The sequence below is a fragment of the Palaemon carinicauda genome, chromosome 18 (assembly GCF_036898095.1).
Source record: "Palaemon carinicauda isolate YSFRI2023 chromosome 18, ASM3689809v2, whole genome shotgun sequence".
In the NCBI taxonomy this organism is placed as follows: Eukaryota; Metazoa; Arthropoda; class Malacostraca; order Decapoda; family Palaemonidae; genus Palaemon; species Palaemon carinicauda.
Genome location: NC_090742.1, coordinates 122,040,194 through 122,047,106, shown reverse-complemented (window position 1 = coordinate 122,047,106; position 6,913 = coordinate 122,040,194). Strand labels below are relative to the sequence as shown.

The window sequence follows — 6,913 nt, the reverse complement described above, 5'->3', positions numbered from 1 at the left end:
TATGTAATTTTTATATTAATCTTTTTCGAAATGATGGAAAAAACTATGTCAACCTCTTGATGGGAAGTTCCAAAGAATTAAAGAAAACGTTTATTGATTGAACAGTGTAATTCGTTGCAAATTACATTGCTGAAGAAACCTTGGTACAGTTGTCTTCATTAATTCCCGTACACTGATGTCTCTTGAGCTTTCCATGAAGTGGACGGGAATTAATGAAGGTAACTGTAATTGTGTTTTGATGTAATAAAGTTATGATAAGATTTGCGAAATGTTTAATATGAATTTTATGATTTTTTTTAATCCTTTTGGATTCTTTGTCAGGCAAATATTGTAGTATAATTTTTGCCAACATACTTTCATAGGAACTTGTTATTTTGTAGTTTCGTATGAGTGCTGTGAAGTGTGGGTTTAAAGGTCTAAAGGCCACTCATGAATGGCATAGATAAGGAACAGTGACATTGCCCTAGCAAGCAGGACAATGCCCTAAAGACTCACCATATATTATATGATCAGCGGCCAAGCCCCTCTCCATCCAAGCTAGGACCAGGGAGGGCTAGGCAATACTGCTGATAACTCAGCACATAGGCCTATTGGCTCCCCCAAACCTTAGCTCACAAGAATGGTAAGGTTGCAGACACTAAAGGTACTAACGGGTCTGAGCGGGACTCGAACCCCCGTCTGGCAAACACCAGAGAGGAACGTTACCAATCAGGCCACAAAAACCCTAAAGCTGTATGAATTTAACTACACTGTTTAAAAAACCAGTAATTCTAATAGGAAATTTTCCGTAAAAAATATACTGTTCATGGCCGTATTTCAGTAAAATACAGTCGACCGTAATTTTACCTTACTTCGTTATTATATTATACGGGTTGTTGACCGTAATATTACTCCTTTACGTTAATATATCCATTTTTAAAAGCGTAAAAATCGTGGAATAAATGTTGCAATGCATTTACCATTTTTTTTTCAGTGTATTTTATAATCATACGTTAAATAGGAATATACGAAGAATCTTTTTTTTTCTATTCAGATTTAGGTCAAATATAAAAACAAAAGTCAGAGTTCTTAGGGTCCAAACCGCCATCAATCCTTTAGGAATTTTATAAAGTGAAAAACATTATTTCATATTTTTTCCAGATATATTTAGAAATGAAAAGTCTCTGCAAGTCACGTTTTCAGGAGAAATGTTTTTATTTCATAATATGAATCGAGTGAACCAAATGTGTTTTGTGTACGTGCTTTATCGCGTGTGTTTTCGTGCGTATGTATTTGTATATGTCTATCATCATCATCATCATCAGCCGTTACTAGTCCACTGCAGGACAAAGGCCTCAGACATGTCTTTCCACTAGCGTCTGTTTATGGTTTTTCTATGCCAGTCTATATCCGCAAATTTAGTTCGTCAATCCATCATCTTCCCAAACCCTGCTTCTTTTGTAATCTCAAGGACCCATTCTGCTATTCTTAAAGTCCATCAATTATCTGTCATTCTCATTATATGTCATGATCATATCCATTGCTTTTTCTTACATGTTAGAATAAGTGAATGTCGGTAATTGGACGTGCGTTAATCTAAGTCTGGCTTTACAAAAATTGATATCAATCAAAATTCAGATTATAAATGCACTCAAAACCTTTTCAACTTGATATCAATTAAATAACTTTTCCAGCGATTCTTACACACTTACACACACACACACACATATACACACATATATATATATATATATATATATATATATATATATATATATATATATATATATATATATATATATATATATATATATGTATATATATATATATATATATATATATATATATATATATATATATATATATATATATATATATATATATATATATATATATATATATATATATATATATATATATATGGGGCTGTAGATAAATGAACTTGTATTAACCTAAATTAGGCTATTTTATTTCAGCGTTAATGAAGATTATGATTAGATATGTACCCAGGGCCTTCTCATCTCACCTGACACCAATCAGATAGCTTTTCCACTTACTGTGACTCTTCTCTCGTTTACAACATAAGTGTGGGTGAGGAAGTATTTATAAATACACTGCAGGAGTCAATGAATGTACTGTATGAGAGCCCCATTATTGATTTACCTGTAAGGATAATCGAACGTATGACGTCACACCTGCCCTAATTAACCTTAAGTCTGGCAGTGACGTCACTGATCATTGGTCCAATATTTCGGGTTTTTTTAAATTATGCTATGAAAAGAGTTCATTTATAAATCTGTCAGTCAATGAGTTAGTTTATTTACCCCGTTATTATTATTGTTATTAGTATTGTTATTATTATTATTATTATTATTATTGGTATAAATATTATTTTCAATATGATTATTATTATCATTATTATTATTATTAGTATTATTATTATTATTTTTAATTATTATTATTATCATTAATATTATTATCATTACTATTATTATTATTATTATTATTATTATTATTATTATCATTATTATTGTTAATATTATTTCTATTATTATTATTATATTTGGTATAAATATTATTATTATTATCATTATGATTATTATTATCATTATTATTCTTATTAGTAGTATAATTATTATTGTTAATTATTATTATTATTATTTCATTTATTATTATCATTATTATTATTATTATTATTATCATTCTTATTATCGTTATTATTTTTATCATCATTATCATTATTAATATCAAGATAATTCCTAACTCCCTTTCTCCAGGTATCTTGGGTCAGACGTCGGGATTACCACCTCCTGACGGTCGGGAGACAGGTCTATTCCTCGGACGCCCGCGTGGGCGTGAAAGTCTCCCCCGACGGGTGGTGACTGGACATTGACGGTGCGATGGGTGGCCACCCATGACGCCGGACTCTATGAGTGCCAAGTGTCGTCTCACCCGCCCCAGGCACTCATGATTAATCTCAGCGTTGTAGGTGAGTTGGAAATTGTTATTATTATTATTATTATTATTATTACTTGCTAAGCTACAACCTTAGTTGGGAAAGCAGGATGCTATAAGCCCTGGAGCCCCAACAGGGAATGCACACTCTTTGTTTAGCTCTTCGTCTGATTTGTTTAATTGTTTGCTTACTTAAGGCGAGAATATTCATGATTATTATTATCCAAAAATTAATACGATAGCGTGTGTGTTATTTATTGTGTTTCACGCTTTAAAGAAAACAGAAACAATTTCATGATATACTCTTACAAATTCACGTTTTAAAGAAAACGGAAATAATTTCATGGTATACTCTTACAAATTCACGCTTTAAAGAAAACGGAAATAATTTCATGGTATACTCTTACAAATTCACGCTTTAAATAAAACGGAAATAATTTCTTGGTATACTCTTACAAATTCACATTAGACTTTGATTACTTAACCAAAGCACATCTTATATAGTTTTCCCAATTTTGTCTTTAGCACCTGACTTTTTTTCTTTTTTTAAATATTAGACAAAAAATTAAGTTCTATCAATTTCCATAACCTAGATTATAGAATTAATCTTGGGTACATTTCATTCAAACATGTATAGGTTGGAACAAGATAATTACGATAGAAAATATCATTTCGTGTAATTTACACGGGCTCTGCTAGTTATTATTATTATTATTACTATTATTAATTATCATTGTTATTACTTGCTAAGCTACAATCTTAGTTGGAAAAGCAAGATGCTATAAGCCTAAGGACTCCAACGGGGAAAATAGCTCAGTGAGGAAAGGAAACAAAGAAAAATAAAATATTTTAAGAAGAGCAACAAGATTAGAATAAATATCTCCTATATAAACTATAAAAACTTAACAAAACAAGAAGAAGAGAAATAAGATAGAATAGTGTGCCCGAGTGTACCATTAAGGAAGAGAACTCTAACCCAAAAGACAGTGGAAGTCCATGGTATAGAGGCTATGACACTACCCAAGACTAGAGAACAATGGTTTGATTTAGGAGTGTCCTTTTCTTGAAAGAGCTGCTTACCATAGCTAAAGAGTCTCTTCTACCCTTACTAAGAGGAGAGTAGCCACTGAACAATTACAGTGCAGTAGTTAGCCCCTTGGGTGAAGAAGAATTGTTGGATAATCACAGTGTTGTCAATTGTATGAGGACAGTGATGTAAGAAGAATTGTAAGAATGATTATGCACGTAATGATCATTTTGCGTGATTGTAAATGTGCCTTGTTACATGTTTAATTCATTCAGTCATTGATTATGGAAATGTAAGTGATATATTAAAAGGTTTAACTGAAAAAATATTTATTTGGAGGAACAGTGAAATGAGTGCTTGTAACCATAGAACAAATTATTATTATTATTATTATTATTAATAATAATGCTAAGCTACAACTTTAGTTTGTAAAGCAGGATGCTATAAGCCCAAAGGCTCGTAGTGCAAAAATAACCCAGTGAGGAAAGGAAATAAAGAAACGATTTTCATATTGTGGCTATATATATATATATATATATATATATATATATATATATATATTCGGTCACGCTAAGCTCTCTCCGTTCTTCGGGTAAGGAGGAGAGCGAGTAGTCATACCCTGGTTAGAGGCAGTTGGGTATGTGTACATCATATCTATCTAAAAATTTAGCCGCCACTTTTTGACAGGTCGCGTACACTAGTATAGAATAAGTATGCCTAAATGTACCCTGAAGCAAGAGAACTCTAACCAAGACATTGGAAGACCATGGTACAGAGGCTATGGCACTACCCAAAAGTAGAGAAGAATGGATTATGTTTGGAGTGTCCTTTACCAAGAAAGGGAAAAGATGACCTAGAATTGGGAAACAGGAAATGTAACTTTGTTTATAAAACACAGTATTAAGACCAGCTGAGAGAAGTCCAGGCGATGTAGAGAGAAAGATATTGAGAGAAACTATAAAACGTAGCTTTAAGCTGGTGATAGTCGTACACGAAATTGTCTATAGGAGGTTTATTGCAGATAATAACATTCGTAAGGGCAATAGTATACTGCCACCTCAATAGGAGTATAAAGATAACCGCTAATACCTTTGGGAAAAGACAATTGGGATGTAGGAAATACAATACCCACAGTGGCAGTGGCGAGGGAGCCATGACTTAGATGGAACTGTCAGAAGAGAGATAACACTAATGTGACACCAAGGAACTACTGGTCCTAAGAAGGCCCCTAGGAATGGGGAAACCCCATAGGAAGGACAAGGATAAGGAGGCCATAGGTTTTAATGCTACTTGCGATACAACAGCAATAGCAGATGGAAGGCAATTATAGACTTTTACGAGGTTGTTAACGATACAATTACGAAAATAATACCTCTTAAATGGTATTTTAGGTCAGCTGGTAAGTCATTTTTGCGTGCGAGTCCTTGCAAGGAAGTTACAAAGTAAATATCAAAATCATTAAAGAGGATAGTAAAATCAACGACAAAAAATGCAGCTGTTTCTAGTCCACTGCAAGACAAAGGCCTCAGACATGTCGTTCATTTCTTAGGTTTGGTCAGTTTTTATCACCAGGCTGGTTTAAAGGCCGCTCGTGAATGGCTGAGGCAAGGGATAGTGACAATGCCCTATCGAGCAGGGGAATGCGCTAGAGACTGACCATATGATCAGCGCCCAAGCCCCCTCTCCACTCAAGCTAGGACGAATGACTGCTGATAATTCAGAAGATTAACCTATATGGAATCATCATAATTTTTTAACAGTCTTACCTTTTTTAATCATCAAATTGGTGTTAGACGAACGGACTCCTGTAGCAAGGGCTTGGCATGAACCAAAAAAACTTTCCTTTTCCTGCCTGTCATTTCTTTTCTCAGACTGATTCTACTACTATCTAATATCGCATGAGGGTCTGCCCCTTCTCTCTTATTCTTCTCCCGTACTTCTCTTTCTCCCTTTTTCCTTATTCTTTCCCATCCCGAGTACCTGCCTTCGGGCTATAAACTGGATTGTATCCAGGGCTACTTATCCTTTCCCCATATTCCCCACTCCCTATCCTTATCCTTATCCTTAACTTATATGGTCAGTGCAGATTGGTGACGGTGGGAGATTTTCCTCTGAACGCTCACAACAAACTAACCTTGTATGGGTGGCTCTGACTTGTACAGCTTTGCTGATCATGGCGATACGCGAACCCTTTCACCACGTTAAGGTGTCCCCATTCAGAAAGGATATAATTATGCGATTGTTTCCATGTGCAGTATGTTCTCGTGCATTGAGTTCTTAACTATTTTGTTTCGCCTTTATCTCCTGTTCACCCTTGGTGAAAATTATACTTGTTAACTGATATTACAGGGCCATGGTAGAATTTATATATTCATTCTTTTATTTACCTTTGAATTTGCCTTTTTTTTTTTTTGGCTCACCAGACAAATGATTTTATGTAATATATTTGACAGTATTTTTCACACAAATGTAAGCATACATTTATTTACATTCCATTTATGTATATACACACAAAAACAAACACACACAGGCACACACACATATATATACATATATATATGTGTGTGTAATTGTTTTATATATATATATATATATATATATATATATATATATATATATATATATGTATATATATATACTTATGTCTCAGCGTATATATATATATATATATATATATATATATATATATATATATATATATATATATATATATATATATGTATATATATACACACATATACACACATGATATATTCCTACAACACATAACGAACTAATCATATAAAATCTCAAACATTTACCATGAGGACCATCAAGATCATATCTATACCGCTGCATAAATATTTCTCAATGAAAACAGATCATCAAAACACGTAGCTAATGTTATGATTCCCTAGCTGATCTCACTCACTGGAACGCCTCCTTCCTTTCCAGAGGCGCATGCTGAGATCA

The 6,913-nt window shown here is 33.3% G+C and overlaps 1 pseudogene; it reads left to right on the top strand.

The window, feature by feature from the left end:
• Nucleotides 1–1,549: 1,549 nt before the first annotated feature.
• LOC137657530 (osteocalcin 2-like) overlaps nucleotides 1,550–6,913 on the top strand; it is a 9,081-nt pseudogene continuing 3,717 nt past the window's right edge.